The sequence below is a fragment of the Diospyros lotus genome, chromosome 5 (genome assembly GCF_014633365.1).
Source record: "Diospyros lotus cultivar Yz01 chromosome 5, ASM1463336v1, whole genome shotgun sequence".
NCBI classification, from domain to species: Eukaryota; Viridiplantae; Streptophyta; class Magnoliopsida; order Ericales; family Ebenaceae; genus Diospyros; species Diospyros lotus.
This window is the reverse complement of record NC_068342.1, coordinates 32133437-32154845: the sequence shown is the minus strand read 5'-3', so window position 1 is coordinate 32154845 and position 21409 is coordinate 32133437. Positions and strand designations below refer to the sequence as shown.

Genomic DNA, 21409 nt, shown 5'->3' with positions numbered 1-21409 from the left:
ATGAGACTTGGAGATGCTATATATAAGTGTATATATTAGTATTTTTTTAATAATAATATTTTTGTTATATATATTTTTTAAGGTCTTTATAGTGAAAATCGATTTTTAGAGAGTGGAAGTCGAACGTTGTAAATGTTGCTAAAATGGTTCTTGGTTGGGTCGACTAAAGGCATGTGACAATCGACTTTCGATCATTAGAAGTCGACTTCTGCTCTTGGAAGTCGATTTTTGCCTCCTAAAAGTTGACTTCTGCTCCCAGGAAGTCGATTTCTGTTTTAGAAAGTGTTATATGTATTTCTCGCATCACCCCGCATGGGCCAGACTTGGTCCGATAGACCGGCCCAATCACCCAAGGCCAAGAAGGCCCGGACGACCTCGTCAAGGAAAGTCCAGCCTCCACCAAAGATCCGGAACTCGTAAAGCGAGCATATGGCGAGCTCCCGGTAATCCCCCAACGAGCTCCAAGCAATCGACTAACGAACTTCTGAAATATCCTCCAGATCGGTGGCCCATCCAGGTCGCCGGCCTAAAACCTCCAGCTCGCATGAGTGGCAAAGCTGCTGAGAAGTCAGAGGTAGGGTCCGATCACTTTATCTGTAACAGCCCATGCCCCTCGTAATGAGAATCCCACTGAAGGCGATAAGAATTGTTTGTTCCCCATTATACAATCACTGTATTTTTATATATTATCTAAATTGTAAAAGCCCCTCAATATAAATGGGAATCAAAAAGACCATGAGGGGCAAGGACGAAAAGAATAATCAGATACCGCCACTCTGAGAGAATAATCAGACGGCGGCCGTGGACTAGGCATCGTTCTGGCCGAACCACGTAAAAAATTCTGGTGTACACGATTAGAATTTTTTTGGGGGGGGGGTTTCCTTCCTTCTCGGTATTTTTTGGATTGACTCACCGCGGCCCAAAACGAATCACGGTCGGCCGAAATCGAACGTCGACAGAAAATTAACTTTCGATCCAAACATTAGAATTCCAAATGTCAAAAAATGAACCAATGTGTCTTAATTCAATGGACATGTTTTTAAATTGGAGGGTTGCAATCTCTCCAATGGATGAGTTTATTTTTACTAGACATGATCTTTCAAATAAATTATAATTTTTAATATTTTGGTGTCTATTGGTTGCACCCATTCAATGCCTATAAATAATGTGGACATTTGGGGTGCAAGGACACATTTCAAGCCATCTATTATTCTTTATTCATTTGTTATTATCTATCTCTTTATTTACTCTCTATTTTCTCTTTATTCTCTGGTTGTTAGGTTGAGTTGTTGATTGTAAAAGAAATTAAAAAGTATAATTTTAATTTTTTTGAAGTTAAACATTGTATCTTAGAAGTGGAATTTCTATCAATTATTTGCACCTGGGTGGAAAAATTACTATTCTAAAGATAATTTTTTAAAAATGCCTTGCCTAAAAAATATTCTATTCTTATTTTATCTTTTCTCCATAATTCTATCATTTTCTTTGAATTACCACAACATGAGAGGAATAAACCCAATGCGCTCGCAGCTGGTGAGCTTTATTTAGTAGACATTATTATTAACGTCAATGCCCTCGCTGAAACGCTGCAGAACACCGGGAGATCCACGGAAAGGCCAGCTTAATATCATCTAAGTGATCCCACATCGATCTCACAGACGGAGTTTCCATGGCTAGCGTTTCGTATAAAAAAATGGAAGAGGGGTATGACATATCATCTTTGCGCTTGGGGCAATGACGCAGCTTGTGAGGTACTAACCGAGGCGCGTCAATTGCTGGTTGAAAACTATTTCCAAACCCCCTCTTCGGCTTGGGTTCATCCCTGGCCGTCGAGAATTTCTGGAAGGGCCCCCTCTAATCCAGGGTTAAAGCCCTACAATTCCTCGGGCTAAACGTTTTAGGACACGATAAAATAGTGTTACAGAGGCTGCGGATTGCTGGTCAGGTGGTTAATTAACAAAAAGATTGGTTTTTCCTTTTCGGTGTTTGCCCTTCTGTCTTCTGCATTGTTTTTCTACTTTTTAAATTTTTTTCTATAAAAGTGTGTAAGAATTGTATTTGGTTGTCTTTAAAAATCTAATTACCATTAATAATTCTTTTTAAAAATTACTATTTCAATAATTATTGTTTGAACTAATTTTAGTAGCTCGAGTGATTTATCTTAATAATTAAGTAAATATCTATAAGAAATTTGCTAAATTTACTAAGTTTCTAGACCATTAACCATTAATTTAATCGAGTATTAAAATTTTTAATTGAGTAAAGATCTTAGTGTACTTAAGTAAATATAATTTTCTAATCGAGTATGTATTAAAAATTTTTGTATAAAAACTTTAATCAAGTGAAAGGCAGTTTGTAATCAAGTTACAGAGCATTAAATGCAAATTGTCTTTAATTTTCAAAATATTAAATGCTACTCAAACAAATTGCACATAAATTTTGATGTTCTAACTAAAATTTGAGATGTGGTAGAGACAAAAAATGGCAATTAAGACAAAATATATTCTCTCTCCTTGATGGATAGCTCATCAGAAGCATTAAAGAACATAACACTATAAAATGGAGCTAAAGCTTGAAGAAAAAGAACAATGTTAAAATTATGATATCTCAAGCATTCAGAAAACCTTCAACAAGTGCTCTACCGTTAACATCCAAAAGAAAAAGAGAGAGATCAAGTTTATATCTTTCTATCTCTTTATAAAATCAAGAGAAGCGTTTGTAAATCTTGTACATGTACATTCTTTTGTATCTCCCATTCACATTTTATTGTGATCTTATAAAGGTTAAGCCTAATACTAATAAAAGGCATTGGTTGTGGTTGATCCTGTTTGAAAAATCCATTCTTTGTAAAGGTTTTTAACTGATTTTGTTTTAAAAACTACCCAAGTTGGTTGGATAAAATCCTTGATGAGGAACCAGGGTAGTGAAGTAGGCATAATCGAACCACTATATATCCTATGTGTTGCGTTCTTTCAATTTATTTTTACTTACTATTTTAAGTTCATATTTTTTTAAAAGGGTGAAAAAGCTTAATTCACTCCATCTTAAACTAACAATGTTTTACACTATATTAGCCCACATGCGGCTAGTGTGATACTAGTAAAAGAAGAGACAAATTAAGGAATAAAACACTAACTAAACTACAACAAATGACATTCTTATGCTATACTTGGTGATTAGCCCACATGTGACTAGTGTCATACAAGAGACAAAGGAATAAAAGGTCATGTATTATATGGATGTGACCTTTAAAGATGCGAAAACCCAATACATGATCTTGGATAAGTTGTCATTGACTTAATGATTACTATAAGGAAATTACTACATTGTTTCCAAGAGCATATTGTCATGGACTTAATGATCTTGACCATCTCCACCCCCCCCCCCCCTCCCCTCAATTCCAAATAAGATCTTGCAAAAACCAAACTACAAAGTCACCTTCTTAGTTAGCCCATCAAGCTTGGGGAATTTAACATTCAATTTAAGCCTCAACTAACAGCAAAGGACCAAATCTTGGTTGACTTGATATAAGATTTTATAAGGTCCTAAGGTATAGAGTCGAGGGAAGAGGTTGATGCCCTCAAGAGTAGAAAAAGTGGAAGTTATATGTAGGGGGAGCTTTGAACGCTCAAGGTAGAAGAGTACGAATAATTTTAGTAAGACAAGGATCAAGAGAATAACTACTACCTCCAATTTGAGTTTAATGCAACAAAGCATGAGGCTTTGATCACAAGCCTCCAACTCACATCTGAAGATGGTGCCTACCTATATCACCTTGCTTCTCCAAATGTGTTATAATTTAGGAATTCAAAAAAAAAAAAAAATTCAATAACCAAAGTTTTACCAAAGGCTTTCCAAAATTCACATTTTACCCCTTTAACAAAGTAACATAAAAAAAATAAAATAATAAAGTTAAGGTAGGTATTAATTTAGAGTTTTAGCACAAAAAGTGGTGTAGATCGAACCTAAAGTTAGGGAATAAATATTTTAAATAGAGTTAATTATTTACCCAAATAAAACAATTTCAACTTCAAACAAAAATTTTACAACTTGAAGGGCTATGATAAATTCATAACTTGTTTTTATGTCTCATGGCACAATTTCCTTAAATTGGAAATAAATAGTGAAAATTAGGCAATAACAAGCACAATACTAAAATTCCATCACCTATTCACCTTTTATTACTATAGCTCGACTATTTGGAACGATTGAATATATTGTTGTAAGATTCAAGTAGATTCAGATGCAAATATACAAAGAAATATGATAGGTTTTCATGCTACTAATTATCACCATGTGACATTAGAGTTCCACCACATAAGTATTGCCATACAGGCAATGTGTTGGGAGTTCCACCATACAAACTATCCATAATTGAACCCTTTTTCCCAAAAGTTGTCACCAATTAGTAGATGGTTCCCATGCGTGAATTTATCACTAAATGTAATTAATGATAAATAATGATTGAAGTTGCATTATAAATGAGAAATATGTTATGAAATCATTACATTATGACGATGCATATATCATTATGCTCAACATGAAAATAAGAAAAGGGATAACCACTTTCATTGATTCTTGTTCAATTTGGTGCCTCGATATACATGTTGTGTATCATTTTACGTACCTAAATGTCCCTCAGACCTTGAATTTGTTTTACTGTTTCCCCAAGCTACAAGATAATTTTTTTGGAATTTCTCAAAATTTTTATGCATGCAAATTTTCTATTTTTCTATGTTCTCCTTAATTTTCTTTTCTTATTTTTCTTTATTTTGTTGTCTAGCGCATGAGAGGCACATGCCTCCGCTCATGCCTGACTTGGCGTGTGTTTCACATGTGCTGGACGTCTCCTCTAATTGTCTTGTCTAGCATTCCCCTATCGCCAACAACATTTGTTCTCCTTTTTTTTTTTTTCTCCTTTTGCTCTTCTTTTTCCATCCTTTCCTTTTCTTACCTTCTCGTCTTTCCTTCCTTCTCATTTTCCACCCAAAAGAAGCTCAAAATCGCTAGCCTTAGCATATTAGTTATTCCAACAAGTGATCGATTTTCTAGCGACCAAAAATTCAACCTAAACTCTCTCATTTTTGTACCAAAATCTTCCCCAAAACCACCTTTAGCATCCTTTTGACCTCCTCTACTTGAATATACCCTTAAATAACCCTAAATTGACCCAAAATACACCTAGAAATCATCAAAATTTTGGCAAAGTATTGGTTTTCCACCCAAGACCAAAACTCCCTCAAACACATCCCAAAAGAACCCCCATGAACCAAGGAACAAAATCCCCACTAATTTGAGACTTTAAGACTCAATTATGTCCTTAAACCTTGGCGAAACTATTAGTGATATGATCTAATACTAGATCTAAATGTGGTATTTGATTAGTGGTTAATTTTGTAAAAAATTTGTTATAATTATACCCTTCTTTTGATCTTAAAAATTGTTTAAATTAGATATTAATATATATTTTATGGTTATATGCAAGTTTAAATTGAAAAATGAATGAAATGAAATTTTAAAGTAAAATTTAATAATAATAATAATAATAATAATAATAATAATAATAATAATATATAAAATACATATACATCATTATTTGCTTGCATGTAATATATATATATATATAATATAATCTAATATATATATATGCCATGTGTAATACATATATATATAATATATAATTTATTAATAACATTTAATTATTTTTTTTTAGGCATGAAGAAATCAAGCCCATGAAGAAATCAAACCCATGAAGAAATCCAAGCCCATGAAAAATTAAAGTCCATGAAGAATTCAAGCCCATGAAGAATTAAGGCCCAATTTGAACAACTCATGGAAGATATTATTTGGAGAAAACCTAAGGATTATTTTTAATCCTATTGAAGATCAAAAATCAATTTATAGAAATCTATTTTTATTTTTTAATGTGAGTGCTTTATTAGGTGTGTTTTTTTAGCTAAAATCTATTTAACTATTAAGTGTGTATTATAGCTAAAATCTATTTAACTTTATGAGTGCTTTATTAGGTATGTATTTTAACTAAAATCCATTTAATATTAGGTGTGTATTATAGCTAAAATCCATTTAACTTTCAGTGTGTGAGTGCCCATTAGATATAATTATGTCTAGTTGAATAATTAAAATTATGTGATTTGTATTGCATCTTGTGGCCTATAAATAGCTCACTTGATTGCATTTGTAAGTGCGATTATTATTCTTGAATCAAAGTTTAGTTATTTCCTTAGAATTCTCTCTTTGAGAATTGCTTTTGTTCTATCTCATTTTCTTTAGTATTTTCTCTTGTGATCTTACATCTTTCTTTCTTCTTTTAAATTCTTATGTCATTTATGGTTACTTTATTATCCACCGCCTAAATGGCCGGTTAGTTTCTGCTATTTTAATTCTTGTCATTTAAATTCTGTTATTTAAATTACGTCATTTAAATTCATGTCAATTAACTTTTAAATGGAAATGAGTAGCTAAATCTAATATTGGGTTAAGGCAAGGACAGTGTCCAACGCCAATGATTCCCAAAGAAAGTTGCGCTTTAAATGAGTAACATTAATTTAAATTTCAGTATGAGTGTGTCTTAATTATTGAGAAATCACTAGGATTGGATTGGAGCGTAAGCCTAACTTAGAGCTTTCATGTCATGCATGAGAGTTACTAGAACTGGAAACGCTATCATACCCAAACCCGGATGATTAATTTAGTTGTCTTGTATATTAATTGTAATTGGATTTATGGTAGTTGCTTAAATTAGAATATCACATATCATGTATGGGGATTACTTAAACTAGAACTATCATAATCTCTAATTGCATTTAATAACAAACCCTCATATCTGAAATTAAATTAATGTTACTAACCTTATCTGTTAAAATTTGGGAATCAACGGGTTGACACTGAAATTGTCTTAACTCAAGTACTATCCAATTTCATATTCTCACGTTCAGTATTTATTTCAACTTCTGTCTTCTTTTATTTTCTAGTATTTGTTATCTAAAAAAAAACCATAAAAAAAATCATGTTATCAATCCATCTAAATGCGTGTGCGTGTGTGTGACATTCTTTTTCTGTTGCCATAAATAAATCTCTTAGTGGATGACCTAGACTCATCCAGAAAGTATAAATTTAAATTTGGACTACAACTGCACTCGTACAATGACGAGTATAAACCTCTCGCCTAAATAAAGAAAAAAATATAAAATTTTTATTGTGTTTTGTTTTGTGTTTTAATTGCAGGGTGAGAGTGCAGCCAAATTTTGACGCCGTTGTCGGGGAGATTGAGGCAAAAACAAAAAGAAAAAAATATATAAGAAGAGGCATCTCCTGATAAATTCGGTAACTCTGTTTCTTTTTACTTTATTTTTATTTGTGCATAGTGTATGATACTTAGGTCAGGTAAAACTATAAAATATCAATCACTCATGTCTCAACACAATGAGAACATGCCACTTTCACACAACATGTCTGCACATGGTAGTGACCATGGTGACCCTGATCCCATTGATCAGGGTATGATCAGACCCCTTAGGGAGTATCTTCATCCTCTTAAGCAGACAACCCCCTCATGCATTATTCTTCCCATCAACCATCATAGGTTTAACTTCAAACCTGGCACAATCTAATTGTTGCCAACTTTTCATGGCATGGATTCTGAAAATCCATATACTCATATGAAAGAATTTGAGGAAGTATGTAGCACTTGCATGGACCATACAGCAAATGAGGATGTCATAAGATTAAAACTCTTTCCATTCTCACTAAAAGATAAGGCAAAAATATGGTTAAGCACTCTCCCACCTAGATCTATAGGAACTTGGAGAGAAATGCAAACAACTTTCTTAAAAAAATGCTTCCCTGCCAACAGAACTGCTACTCTTCAAAGACAAATCATGAACTTTGCCTGTAAACCAAATGAGAATTTTGCTCAAGCGTGGGAAAGGTTTAAAGACCTTCTTCACACTTGTCCGCACCATGCTTTTGAGCAATGGAGAGTGGTCAGTTTCTTTCATGATTCACTCACTCCCCAATTGAAAATGCTAGTTTCTACAATGTGCAATGGAGAATTCTATGAGAAGACTCCAGAAGAAGTTTTCCACTTCTTTGACACATTGACTGAGAATACAAGTAACTGAGAAGTTGGTCCAACATCTGCTCTTGATTCAAGAGAAAATCCACAACCTAGAGGGAGATACCAACTGAGTGAGAGTGACTATTTAAATGCAAGACTAACTGCTTTAACAAAGAAAGTTGAAAACATGCAACCCAAAAAGGTGCAATCTGTTAATCAAGTGGAAGTAAAGTGTGCTGTGTGTGATGCAACAGATCATTCAACTGAAGAATGTCCTACCCTACCTGCTTTCAAGGAGGTATTGTATGGGCAGACTAATAACAATCATTCACACAACTTTGAGGGGAGACAAAATCAAAATCAGAGTGGAGCCTATTATGGGAATAATCAGAACTACAATTCATACCATCCCAATAATAGAAATCACCCCAATTTTTCTTGGAGAAATGATTCTGGAAATCATTCTCAACCTCCCTTCCTTACACAACAACACACATTCCAACAAAATCAAGGTTCTTCATCCAATACTTACCAACCTCCTCATAGGAGATCTTTGGAAGATACCTTTGCACCAGTTCATCCAAAGTCAAACAGGTATCAACAATCAGGTTGCTCAGCTTGTCAAAAATCAAGACCAAACAAACAGAGCCATAGAAGACATTAGGAGCCAGTTGACCAAGATAACACAAACATTGAGTGTGAGAGAACCCGGAAGGTTTCCATCCCAAACTAATCCTAACCCAATTAGGCAAACCAACCAGGTAGAAGCTTCAAATAGTGAAACCAACACTCATGAACAAGTGCAAGTAGTGACTGCCCTAAGAAGTGGAAGAATAATTGAGAAACCAACTGATCCTAGGATAAACTAACATGTTGATGAAGAAAAAGAACCAAAAGATCATGAATCTACCGTGGAGAAAAATGAAAAAAATGAGAAAAATGAAAAACAAAAAGAAGATGAGAAAGAAATTCAATACAGGCCCAAACCACCTTTTTCACAAAGATTTAATCATTTGAAAAAAGAGCAACAAAATGCAGATATATATGAAGTGTTTAAGCAAGTAAGAATCAACATCCCACTGTTGGATGCAATCAAACAAACACCTTCATATGCAAAATTTTTGAAAGATCTGTGCACTGTCAAAAGAAAAACAAATGTGCATGAAAAGGCATTCCTGACTAAACAAGTCAGCGCCATTCTCCAATTGAAAACTTCTCCCAAATACAAAGACCCAGGCTGTCCAACCATTACATGCATCATAGGAAGTCAAAAGGTTGATCGGACACTCTTGGATTTAGGAGCTAATGTCAATTTGTTGCCATACAGTGTGTATCAACAGTTGGGATTAGGTGAGCTTAAACCCACTAGAGTGACCCTTCAGCTGGCTGATCGATCAGTCAAAGTTCCACGAGGAATTGTGGAGGATGTTCTGGTACAAATCGATAAGTTCTACTTTCCAGTGGACTTCATCGTTTTGGACACCCAGTCGCATCAGGGGCCTCAACCTCCTGTGCCAGTCATCTTAGGTCGACCATTCCTTGCCACATCAAATGCCATCATCAACTATAGGAATGGTGTGTTAAAGCTATCTTTTGGGAACATGACTGTAGAAATGAATATCTTCAGGGTAGCCAAACATCAGGACACTGAGAGTGAAGTGGAGGAGGTAGACTTGATCCAAACACTGACCAATGACTATTTTGAAGAGTTCATGAGAAGACCCAAAGAAGGAAATCAAGATCTTGAAGAAATAAAAGAAGTGGAAGTCATAGGCAAAGAAAGTGAGAAGCCTACATGGATGCCTGGTTTAGAGCCATTAAGGAACTTGGACAGTAAGCTGATGGCTCTTGATAGCCATCAGTCCATGCCTGAGAGAAAGCCATTGCCCAGTGATTTGAAGTATGTCTTTCTAGGAGAAGGGGAAGCATTCCCAGTGGTGATCTCTTCAAGTTTGACACCTCAGCAAGAGCAACAACTGATAGAAGTTCTAAAAGTACACAGGAAGTCATTAGGATGGACCATTTCAGATTTGCAAGGTATTAGCCCTTTGATCTGTACTCATAAGATATTCTTGGAAGAAGGAGCAAAACCAGTTAGGCAAATGCAAAGGAGATTAAATCCCAACATGAAAGAAGTTGTCAGAAAAGAAGTGCTTAAGCTATTGGATGCTGGAATAATTTACTCAATCTCTTATTCTAAGTGGGTAAGTCCAACACAAGTAGTACCCAAAAAGTCTGGAGTCACTGTTGTAAAAAATGAGAACAATGAACTGATTCTCACGCGCATCCAGACAGGATGGCGTATGTGCATTGATTATAGAAAGCTCAATTCTGTGACAAGGAAAGATCATTTTCTTTTGCCTTTCTTGGATCAAGTTCTGGAGAGAATAGCAGGCCAAGCCTACTATTGTTTCTTAGATGGGTACTCAGGGTACAATCAGATAGAAATTACACTAGAAGATCAAGAGAAGACTACTTTCACATGTCCATTTGGGACATTTGCATACAGGCGCATGCCATTTGGGTTATGCAATGCTCCAGCCACCTTTCAAAGGTGTATGATGAGCATTTTCAGTGAAATGGTTGAGCAGATTGTTGAAGTATTTATGGATGACTTTTCTGTTTATGAAAATAACTTTGAGGCCTGTTTGGAGAATCTGAAAAAGGTTTTAGCAAGATGTGAGGAAACAAATTTGATACTCAATTGGGAAAAATGTCACTTCATGGTGAAACAGGGCATAGTCTTGGGGCACATCGTTTCATCTAGGGGGATGGAGGTAGACAGGTCAAAAATTGAAACAATTCAAAAACTCCCCACCCCTAGGAATGTGAAAGACATCAGAAGTTTTTTAGGACATGCAGGGTTTTATAGGAGATTCATTGCTTCCTTTAGCACCATAACAAGACCCTTGTGCCATTTGTTGTCTCAAGATGTTCCGTTTGAATGGAGTCCTGCCAGTCAAAATGCTTTTGATAAATTGAAAGATGCACTCATTTCAGCACCTATCATTCAGTCCCCTGATTGGTCCCTCCTGTTTGAACTTATGTGCGATGCTAGTGATTACGCGGTAGGAGCTGTGTTAGGGCAGAGGAAGGATAAGAAACCTCATGTGATATACTATGCTAGCAAAACTCTTAATGAGGCACAAAAGAATTACACCACTACAGAGAAAGAGTTACTAGCAGTTGTCTTTGCCCTAGACAAGTTCCGATCTTACCTCGTAGGGTCACTAGTGATCATTTTCACTGATCACGCTGCTCTGAAGTATTTATTCACAAAGCAAGATGCAAAATCCCGTCTCCTCCGATGGATCTTACTCTTGCAAGAATTCAACATTGAAATCAGAGACAAGAAGGGAGTAGAAAATGTGGTGGCTGACCATTTATCAAGGATTCCAAGTCAAGATCTCACACAATTTGATAAACCAATTCATGACAATTTTCCTGATGAGCAACTGTTTGAAGTGAATGTTATCCGTGCATCATCTGTTGTCCCTTGGTATGCCGACATTGCGAACTACCTGGCAACTGGTCTGATCCCAGACCATTGGAGTAAGCAAGATAGGCATAAATTCTTCAGAAAAGTCAGAACCTTCTTTTGGGATGAGCCCTACCTCTTCAAGTATTGTCCTGACCAAATCATCCGTAGATGCATACCCGATCATGAGCAACAAAGTGTCATTAATTTCTGTCATACTCTTGCATGTGGAGGCCATTTTTCTGTCAAGAAAACAGTTGCAAAAATTTTTCAGAGTGGATTTTATTGGCCGACACTGTTCAAGGATGTGTACAAGTTCTGTTCAAATTGCGATCGATGTCAAAGGTTAGGAAGTCTGTCAAGGAGAAACATGATGCCATTACATCCGATCCAAGTGTTAGAAGTTTTTGACTGTTGGGGTATGAATTTTATGGGCCCATTTGTCAATTTATTTGGTCATGAATACATCTTACTTGCTGTTGACTATTTGTCCAAATGGGTAGAAGCAATCCCGGCCAGAACAAATGACCATAGGACGGTAGTGAAATTTTTGAAAGAAAACATATTCAGTCGATTTGGGATGCCACGAGCAATCATCAGTGATGGGGGTTCCCATTTTTGTAATAAAGTTGTGGCAGGATTAATGAAGAAATATGGTGTACTGCATAAGGTTGCAACACCATACCATCCCCAAACCAATGGTCAAGCCGAGCTAGCCAATAGGGAGATTAAGCGCATATTGGAAAAGACTGTTGCTACTAATCATAAGGATTGGTCCTTAAGACTAGTAGACGCTCTTTGGGCATACAGGACAGCTTACAAAACAATTTTGGGAATGTCTCCCTATATGCTAGTATACGGTAAATCTTGTCATCTGCCGGTGGAAATTGAATATAAAGCATATTGGGCAATTCATAAAATCAACAAGAGTCTAACTAAAGCAGGCTTATCTAGGAAGCTCCAATTGAATGAGCTTGAGGAAATTCGGAATGAAGCATTTGAAAATGCACGATTGGCCAAGGTTCGCATGAAAGAGTTACATGATCGGCACATCATTCGAAAAAGCTTTCAGGTAGGGCAACAGGTACTCTTGTATGATTCTCGATTGCATCTATTCCCAGGAAAATTGAAGTCTCGATGGGTCGGCCCCTTTGTAATCAAGTCCATCTCAAGATATGGGGCATTTGAGATAGAAAATCCGGAGTCAGGACAGCTTCTAACAGTCAATGGTCATAGGTTGAAACCATACTAGGGTAGTGTTGAAGAGAATGAAGGAGTTGTGGATTTGAAAGATCCACCATCATCTGATGAATAAGGGAAGTTTCATGTCGTCTGAGAATCTAACGTTAAAAGACCACCTTTCCATTTAGGTTAAATGGATGTCTCTAGATCTGAAAAATTAAAAAAAAATAAAAAAATTAAATAAAAATAATAATAATAATAATAATAATAATAATAATAATAAAGAAGTATATATATAAGTTGTTCATTTTCTGCATTACTTAATTAACTTTGATTCAAATAGTATTTCTCTGTGTGCAGTCTAAATAAAATTTTTTGCATACGAGTTCATGCATTGAAGACCACCAGGTATGCCTATCTTCTATTTTTTTATTGCCGATTGAGGACAATGCGCAATTTAAGTTGGGGGGTAAGGTGTACTTGATTTATTGGTATTGATTTATTGGTGTTTGAAATTGATCCATTGTGCAAATAATTTTGTTAGACTCGATAATATTGTCTTGTGTGGTATGTATGATTTTATTGGGCCCCTAAAACAAAACATTTATTAAAAAAAAAAAATCAAAAAAATCAAAAAAAAAAAACTAATAATAATAAGAATAAGAATAAAAAAAATTAAAAAAATAAACAATAAAAGAAATAATAAAATAAAATAAAATAAATTTGAATTGAGAGATACAGAATTGATGCTGGTGGTAGCCATCTTTTCTTGGGCAGTGCAATCACATTGCCCTATAAAGGATAAGGCACACTGCCAAATGTTGAAAAATGAGGCACCAAGCGTTGAAAAAAAGAGACGTCAAGCCTGATAGTGCAATTATGGCATGCCTCGACTCGAGTGTAGAATAGTGATGACCATTGCTCTATAAGAGACTCCATATCTGTATGAGGCAAGTCACCCTTCTTGAGCTCAATCTTCTCTCCTTTGTGTTATTCTCCGATCAAGTACTCTCATCCCTTTTGTAAAGTTTATAGTTCTTTACTTTCTTCTTAGTATAGTTTTTTTTTTTTTTAAAAAAAAATGGATCTTTATCTCTCAAAAATTCACAAGTACTATCCATCTCTCTCACAAAATGATTTGAAAAAAATTTATGCTGTTAGGTGTGAAAGACTTAGGCTGTTGATGCGTAATAACATCCCTGAAGATATTCGTTGGCTGATCGAAGCAAAAGTTCGATTAGCTGGTGAAACTTCACCTAGTTTTAAGCATTTTTCAGGCTTAGGGAAGAGTAGTTTTGCGAAGAAAATAAGAGCGAAAAGAGTGAATGGTTGTTACAAATGTGCTCGATGGACTTGTAACACACGATGCAAATCTGTGGGGTTTACGTCCATAAATCGAGAAGATAAAATTAGTTTCATAAATGATGGACTGAGTAAGGAGTCTTTGGATGATATCCGATTGACTCTTGAGACGCATCCATGTGGAATAGTGTAAAGAGAACTTCTTGCTTTATGGACCCAGTTCAGAAGTGACCACCAACACTATAGTCTTGGGAATCTGACTAAAAATGACCCTGTTTGCCAATCTATAAGAAAATTGGATGGGAAGCATATCCCCGCTTCATAGAAAGTGTTTAAGCCGTTTCTGGACGTAAAACCAGAGGAAGATGTGAGCCACAATCACAACTACTTATACATACGCATGATTTTTGTTTGTATTTATTTCTTGTTGAATTGTTGTATAGCTACTTTTGACCGCCAAACTTCTTTTCAGGACATACAAAAGGAACAAACATGGAAGGCTAGTTAGTTCGTCGAATCAATACCATATGTGTATTTTGTGGCTCTCAACTTGGGAGCGATATTTGTTACGCACTTGCAGCGAGCGAACTTGGTAAAAAATTAGGAGAGAAAAAAATTAATTTGGTATATGGAGGGGGAAGTCGTGGATTGAATGGTTATGTTTCACAAGCTGTACATCTTGGAAATTCATCTGTGGTAAGTGTAATGCCAATCCCTTTAGCTGAACCACATATTTCTGGGATTACACGCGGTCAACTTATAGAAATGACTTCTATGTCTGAGCGCATGGCTTGTAAGATTTATCAGTCAGATGCATTCATTGCTTTACCAGGAGGTTTTGGAACACTTGAAGAAATCTTTTGTATAATCTCCTGGGCCAAGAGTAATCTCCATACCAAACCCATTGGACTTTTAAATGTTAACCATTTTTTCGATGGGTTACTTTCTTTTCTTGATCAGGCTGTGAACCAACAGTTCATTTCTCGTTCAGCAAGAAAGATTCTCATTTCTGCATCCACCATTGATAAGCTGCTAGAGAAATTACATGCTTATGTTCCACAGTACGATCCTCATGAGCTTTGGATAGACTGGTCTAAGGCAATTAGTAACAAGCGCCAAAAGGGTCCGATTAATTTAGATTTATCACTGTGAGAAATGCTCTTTATTAAGATGGCTGAGTAAGGAGTACTTTTTGTACTCTTGAGACACATCTAGTTATTGTACAACTTGTAGGATTTTTCTTGGTTGTATTCTTAAAAAAAAAAAAAAACTGTGGAATGTTGTTGGGCAAAGTCTTTGATAAAATGGTTGAGTAAGGAGTACTTTTTGTACTCTTGAGACTCATTTTTTTTATCTTATGACTTGCATCAATTTTTATTTTGTATGAAAAAATAAATATATATATATATATGGTGTGCTCATTTGTTGTTTAAGTTTTAGCAGTTCACAGCAAAATGGACTTGTGGAGTTACAGGTATTCCTAACAACCCTAATTTATTACTGCAATTCAAGTTGAGGGGTGTAAGGTTTAGTTATGAATTATCTGGTTCATATTTAACTGTGAGTTTGCTATTGCTAGTTTGTAGTCTTGTGTGAATTGATTATCTTTATCTGCTCTTATTAAAAAAAAAAATTGTGTTTTAAATAATGCTATTCCTAAAGTTTTGAAGTTATGCACTTATAGCCGGTTAAGTTTGCAATACGAAACAGGAATGCATTGATTTCTTATTTGAAAACGTATATGCATTAGAATAAGTAATTTGCATTCATCGGGGATTCAAAATTTAAAAATTAGTTATCGGTCATAAAGTCAAAGGTAACAGTAATTAGCTGATTAGTACACTGTATGATCCCTCAACGGAAGTGGAGACTATTACCCAAGTGAGTGTTTGAGCCTAATAACCGTTAATTCTAAGTGAAATAACACTTACTCTAAATATGCTTTATTGTTTATCTTATCTTTTCAATGGCTTCAAAACATCAATTTACTTTGAATGTCTAGTATGATAGCGGATAAGTTTGACTGGTTTCAAACTCTGAATTAGATAACTGAGTAACATCGTTTTGTAGAAGCATGATAGAGGGATTAATTTCTTTCATTTTGGGCCTACTAACTTTTTTTTTTCTTTCTTTACATTAACATCACTTGCTATCCCATTTGAGCCATTTGTAGTACAATTTCTTTCGTTACCCTCGTTTAACCCATAACCATATGAATTTTATCCAACCTGGTGTGATTTTGGGAATTAGTCTGTTTATCTATTTTCATATTTAAAGAGATAAAGAAAAAAAAAAGAGAAAAAAAAGAAGAAAAAAAAAGTAAAAAAAATGGGGGCAAATTCTCTTAACTATTCAGCATAACTGTTTCAAAATAAATGCTAAAAAAAAAAAAATCCCGACACATCCTTTGCACACTCTACCTTTTCTTTGACAACCCGTATTAATCTTATAGCCCCATTACAACCCAGTCTGGTCCCTTTTGATGCTATAAATCATGTGATCTCAGAATTCGAGTTTGGAGTAGGGAATCATGTTTAAATTCAGAAGTTACTCATCTAGAGCATTATTCCAATCATGAAGTTATGTCAATTTCCTTGTTCTTTCATGAAAATAAGTTCCTTGTATTTGGGATGGCACCGAGTTTTGAACTTGTTCTGCATTTACTCTTATAACGGTGCACCTCCTTGTGTGTACACCTGAGGAATCCTTTTTATTGGAGAGAAAATTCATAGTGAGATTTGAAGTCAAAACTTCGAGGGAGTAAGTCTGTGTGTTGGTTATCCTAATTTTCATTCCTAAGATTGTATGACCTTTAACCAAAAATATGATTTAGAATGCTAAATTACTTATTCGATTTTATGCATTTTGGTTTCAAATTTGAAATTTTTACATTCATACAGTTATTGTGAATAAAGTTTGGCAGGTGTATAATCTGATTGCTAAGGGACTAGCAATGTTTAAGTTGGGGGGTATGATTAGTGGTTAATTTTGTAAAAATTTTGTTATAATTATACCCTTCTTTTGATCTTAAAAATTGTTTAAATTAGATATTAATATATATTTTATGGTTATATGCAAGTTTAAATTGAAAAATGAATGAAATGAAATTTTAAAGTAAAATTTAATAATAATAATAATAATATATAAAATACATATACATCATTATATGCTTGCATGTAATATATATATATATGTATATATATATATAATATAATCTAATATATATATGTGCCATGTGTAATACATATATATAATATATAATTTATTAATAACATTAAATTATTTTTTTTTAGGCATGAAGAAATCAAGCCCATGAAGAAATCAAACCCATGAAGAAATCCAATCCCATGAAGAATTCAAGCCCATGAAGAATTAAGGCCCAATTTGAGTAACCCATGGAAGATATTATTTGGAGAAAGCCCAAGAATTATTTTTAATCCTATTGAAGATAAAAAATCAATTTATAGAAATCTATTTTTATTTTTTAATGTGAGTGCTTTATTAGGTGTGTTTTTTAGCTAAAATTCATTTAACTATTAAGTGTGTATTATAGCTAAAATCCATTTAACTTTATGAGTTCTTTATTATGTATGTATTTTAGCTAAAATCTATTTAATATTAGGTGTGTATTATAGCTAAAATTCATTTAACTTTAAGTGTGTGAGTGCCCATTAGATATAATTATATCTAGTTGAATAATTGAAATTGTGTGGTTTGTATTGCATCTTGTGGCCTATAAATAGCTCATTTGATTGCATTTGTAAGTGTGATTATTATTCTTGAATCAAAGTTTAGTTATTTCCTTAAAATTCTCTCTTTGAGAATTGCTTTTGTTCTATCTCATTTTCTTTAATATTTTCTCTTGTGATCTTACTTCTTTCTTTCTTTTTTTAAATTCTTATGTCATTTATGGTTACTTTATTATTCACCGCCTAAATGGCCAGTTAGTTTATGCCTTTAAATTTCTGTAATTTTAATTCTTGTCTTTTAATTATCCATCGCTTAAATGGCCGGTTAGTTTCTACTATTTTAATTCTTGTCATTTAAATTCTGTTATTTAAATTACGTCGTTTAAATTCATGTCAATTAACTTTTAAATGGAAATGAGTAGCTAAATCTAATCCTGGGTTAAGGCAAGGACAGTGTCCAACGCCAATGATTCCCAAAGAAAGCTGCGCTTTAAATGAGTAACATTAATTTAAATTTCAGTATGAGTGTGTCTTAATTATTGAGAAATCACTAGGTTTGGATTGGAGCGTAAGCCTAACTTAAAGCTTTTATGTCACGCATGAGAATTACTAGAACTGGAAATGCTATCATACCCAAACTCGGATGATTAATTTAGTTGTCTTTTATATTAATTGTAATTGAATTTATGGTAGTTGCTTAAATTAGAATCTCACATATCATGTATGGGGATTACTTAAACTAGAACTATCATAATCTCTAATTGCATTTAATAACAAACCCTCATATCTGAAATTAAATTAATGTTACTAATCTTATCTGTTAAAATTTGGGAATCAACGGGTTGGCACTGAAATTGTCTTAACTTAAGTACTATCCAATTTCATATTCTCACGTTCAGTATTTATTTCAACTTCTGCCTTGCTTTATTTTCTAGTATTTGTAATCTAAAAAAAAACCATAAAAAAAATCATGTTATCAATCCATCTAAATGTGTGTGCGTGTGTGTGACATTCTTTTTCTTTTGCCATAAATAAATCTCTCAGTGGACGACCTGCACTCATCCAGAAAGTATAAATTTAAATTTGGACTACAACTGCACTCGTACACTGACGAGTATAAACCTCTCGCCTAAATAAAGAAAAAAATCTAAAATTTTTATTGTGTTTTGTTTTGTGTTTTAATTGTAGGGTGAGAGTGCAGCCAGTATTTATAAAGCATTATGATTTGTTCTTTTAAATAAAATGGTCATATCTTCATTCAGACCTCTCCAGTTTTATGCGAATGAATCCCTAGATTTCTTGTTAAATGACTCATTCTTAAGTTATTAAGAATATTGTGAAAAGCTTCTTTAATATAAGACTCCTTAAAGTGTTCTTAGTCCTTCAATTTCTCAAATTGTTATATTGATTAATTGATAATGGACTAGCACATGGTTTATTACCTTTGATTAGTGTGAGATGAAGATTGTAAGCATATGGGTCGTTGTTGGTTGATTATTTGTTGAACATAACGTGAATAATAGATCACATGGTTAAAAGAATTAATGATCTGTTATTGGTTGCAATTGTGTAATCGATCCTCAGACTTGAGGTGACATAGTTGTCTTGTATGTTGGTGTTGGGAATTTGCTAGTAAGCTGAACCATCCAATTGTGAGATGGAAATGTTCATTGTGTGGTTTCTTTTCTATTGATGTATGGAAACAGATGATTACTAGATAGGATCTATTAACCTTCGGTGTGAGGCGAACATCTTATGCAATCGTTTGTTGGTGGTTGATTGGTGAAACCCCTAGCTAAGGTATGAATGATGGGAAATAAGCTTTTGATATGCCATTTTGATCACACCAAATTAGATCTTAGCATAGTTATCGAGTTCAGTGAGCTTAATTAGTCCATGGCTCTCCCTCAATCAAGATGTTAGTTAATTAATGGAATGATTGTATTACATAGTAATTATCAATAGAAATAGGCTCACATGGACTATGACTTCATTGTCTTACAAGATCATCTTGGTATATTGTTAGATATCACTAAAGACATTTTCATAGTATTTTGAGAAGATGGAGAGATTTTTAAAATAGATCAAAGAGTTTGATCTACATCAAAGAGGTTTGATATTTCTTGATTGTTATTTGGCGATGAACCTAAAAAGTCACACACCTAAAAGCAAAGTATTGAATTAGTGATGTTGAGGTGGCATTGTGTTCATAGCCATCATTAAGAGTTAATGAGCTTAAACATTGTTAAGAGTTAACAAAGGGCCAAAGTGCCATTAAGAGTTAATGGGATCTTTATTCCATTAAGAGTTAATGAAAGTGTTGTTAAGAGTTAATAATGGGTTTAAATGAAATTAAACAGAAGTTTTAGTGGGCAACACTAAGCTGTCGATTTGGTTTTTCAAGGCAATCAATCGATCAAATGTCTTTGAGAAAACTATTGACTAGTCCTTAGAAATAGTTACCAGTTTTGTTCAACCAAGTTTTTGGAAATGTGGATAGTTTTTCATCTTTTCTATCATGAGAGTATTTAATGCTTTGATAACTTCATTTAATGCATTGAAAATTGCAATTAATGAAAAGAGAAGGAAAAAGATGAGGAAAAAGAGAATTATTCTCCACGTTTGTATTTCATCTCGCAGATTTCGTCTGCTTGTACTAAGGACGGTGAGTCTACCTATCTTCCCACCCTGCAACAGCGTCTCCCTATATTCCCACATAATAACACTAATACGTAGACGCAAAGAGACTTTCAATGGTCGCATCCGCAGCACAAAATTTTGCTCCTTCATCTTCTAAATCCTGCGAGCTTTAACGAAATTGTTACGACTGTGAAATAGGCGGGGGCCGCGCGAACGCAGGACCCCACTACCACAAATTATGACGTAGGCTCGACCACTTGGGCCGACCTTAGGCGGACGCCCCTCCTCAGTGCAATGGAGGTCGTCAACCTAGGCCATGGACCTTCTTGATCGCCCATCGACCCCGTCCAGGTAAGTATGTTGCTCCTATGGGTTTCCTCGGTTTATATACATGTTCCGTCCCACCCAAGCTCCCTACCATACCGATGTGGGACGACCTCAACAAACTCTCTCCCTGTCCGTGAATTCTTCCATCCATGGCCCTTCAATTGTAGTAGAACGGACCCTTCTGAATTCCTCCATGCTTATATCGTCAAATTGTTTATATGCGGAGGTAAAGCGCCACCAACCAGTAGGAGATGAAAGCCAAAGATCACCGCTGAGTTGCGGTGCCGAGTCGAGTCAGAGGAGGTTCGATTTCAAAATTCGTTGCTTTGCTGTGTTTTCAAGGGTATATATACTTCTCTTTCATAATTTGTCCTTAAGAACGTAGCTGTATCTGCTGCATCTTGTGTTTGGTTGAAAGTTTGTACCTTCAGGCACTCAAGTAAAAAAATTGTCTATTTTATCTGCCTGGTTCTATAGGTGTTCTGGACTACTGCTATTCAGGGAATGTTGTCTTGTAAATCTGTGCTTTGATACAATAATCCTCTTCTTTTGCATTTCAAATGTTGATGTGCAATGCCTGCAAGTTGAATAGCATACTTTACATAACAGAGTATGTCACACAGGCAATAGAGTAATCACGCAGAGTACCATTGAAGAAGAATTTTCATTTGAACAGAACACTGAGATTAAGAAATACGAGAATTCCTAAAAGAG

At 34.7% G+C, this 21409-nt stretch overlaps 2 non-coding genes across 2 annotated transcripts; one reads left to right on the top strand and one right to left on the bottom strand.

The window, feature by feature from the left end:
- The first annotated feature begins 1716 nt into the window (after positions 1–1716).
- On the top strand, positions 1717–1873 carry LOC127802947 (U4 spliceosomal RNA). The gene has a single exon (XR_008023396.1). It is a non-coding gene; the product is annotated as a U4 spliceosomal RNA (small nuclear RNA).
- An 18693-nt stretch (positions 1874–20566) lies between these two features.
- On the bottom strand, positions 20567–20727 carry LOC127802934 (U1 spliceosomal RNA). The gene has a single exon (XR_008023384.1). It is a non-coding gene; the product is annotated as a U1 spliceosomal RNA (small nuclear RNA).
- Positions 20728–21409: the final 682 nt, after the last annotated feature.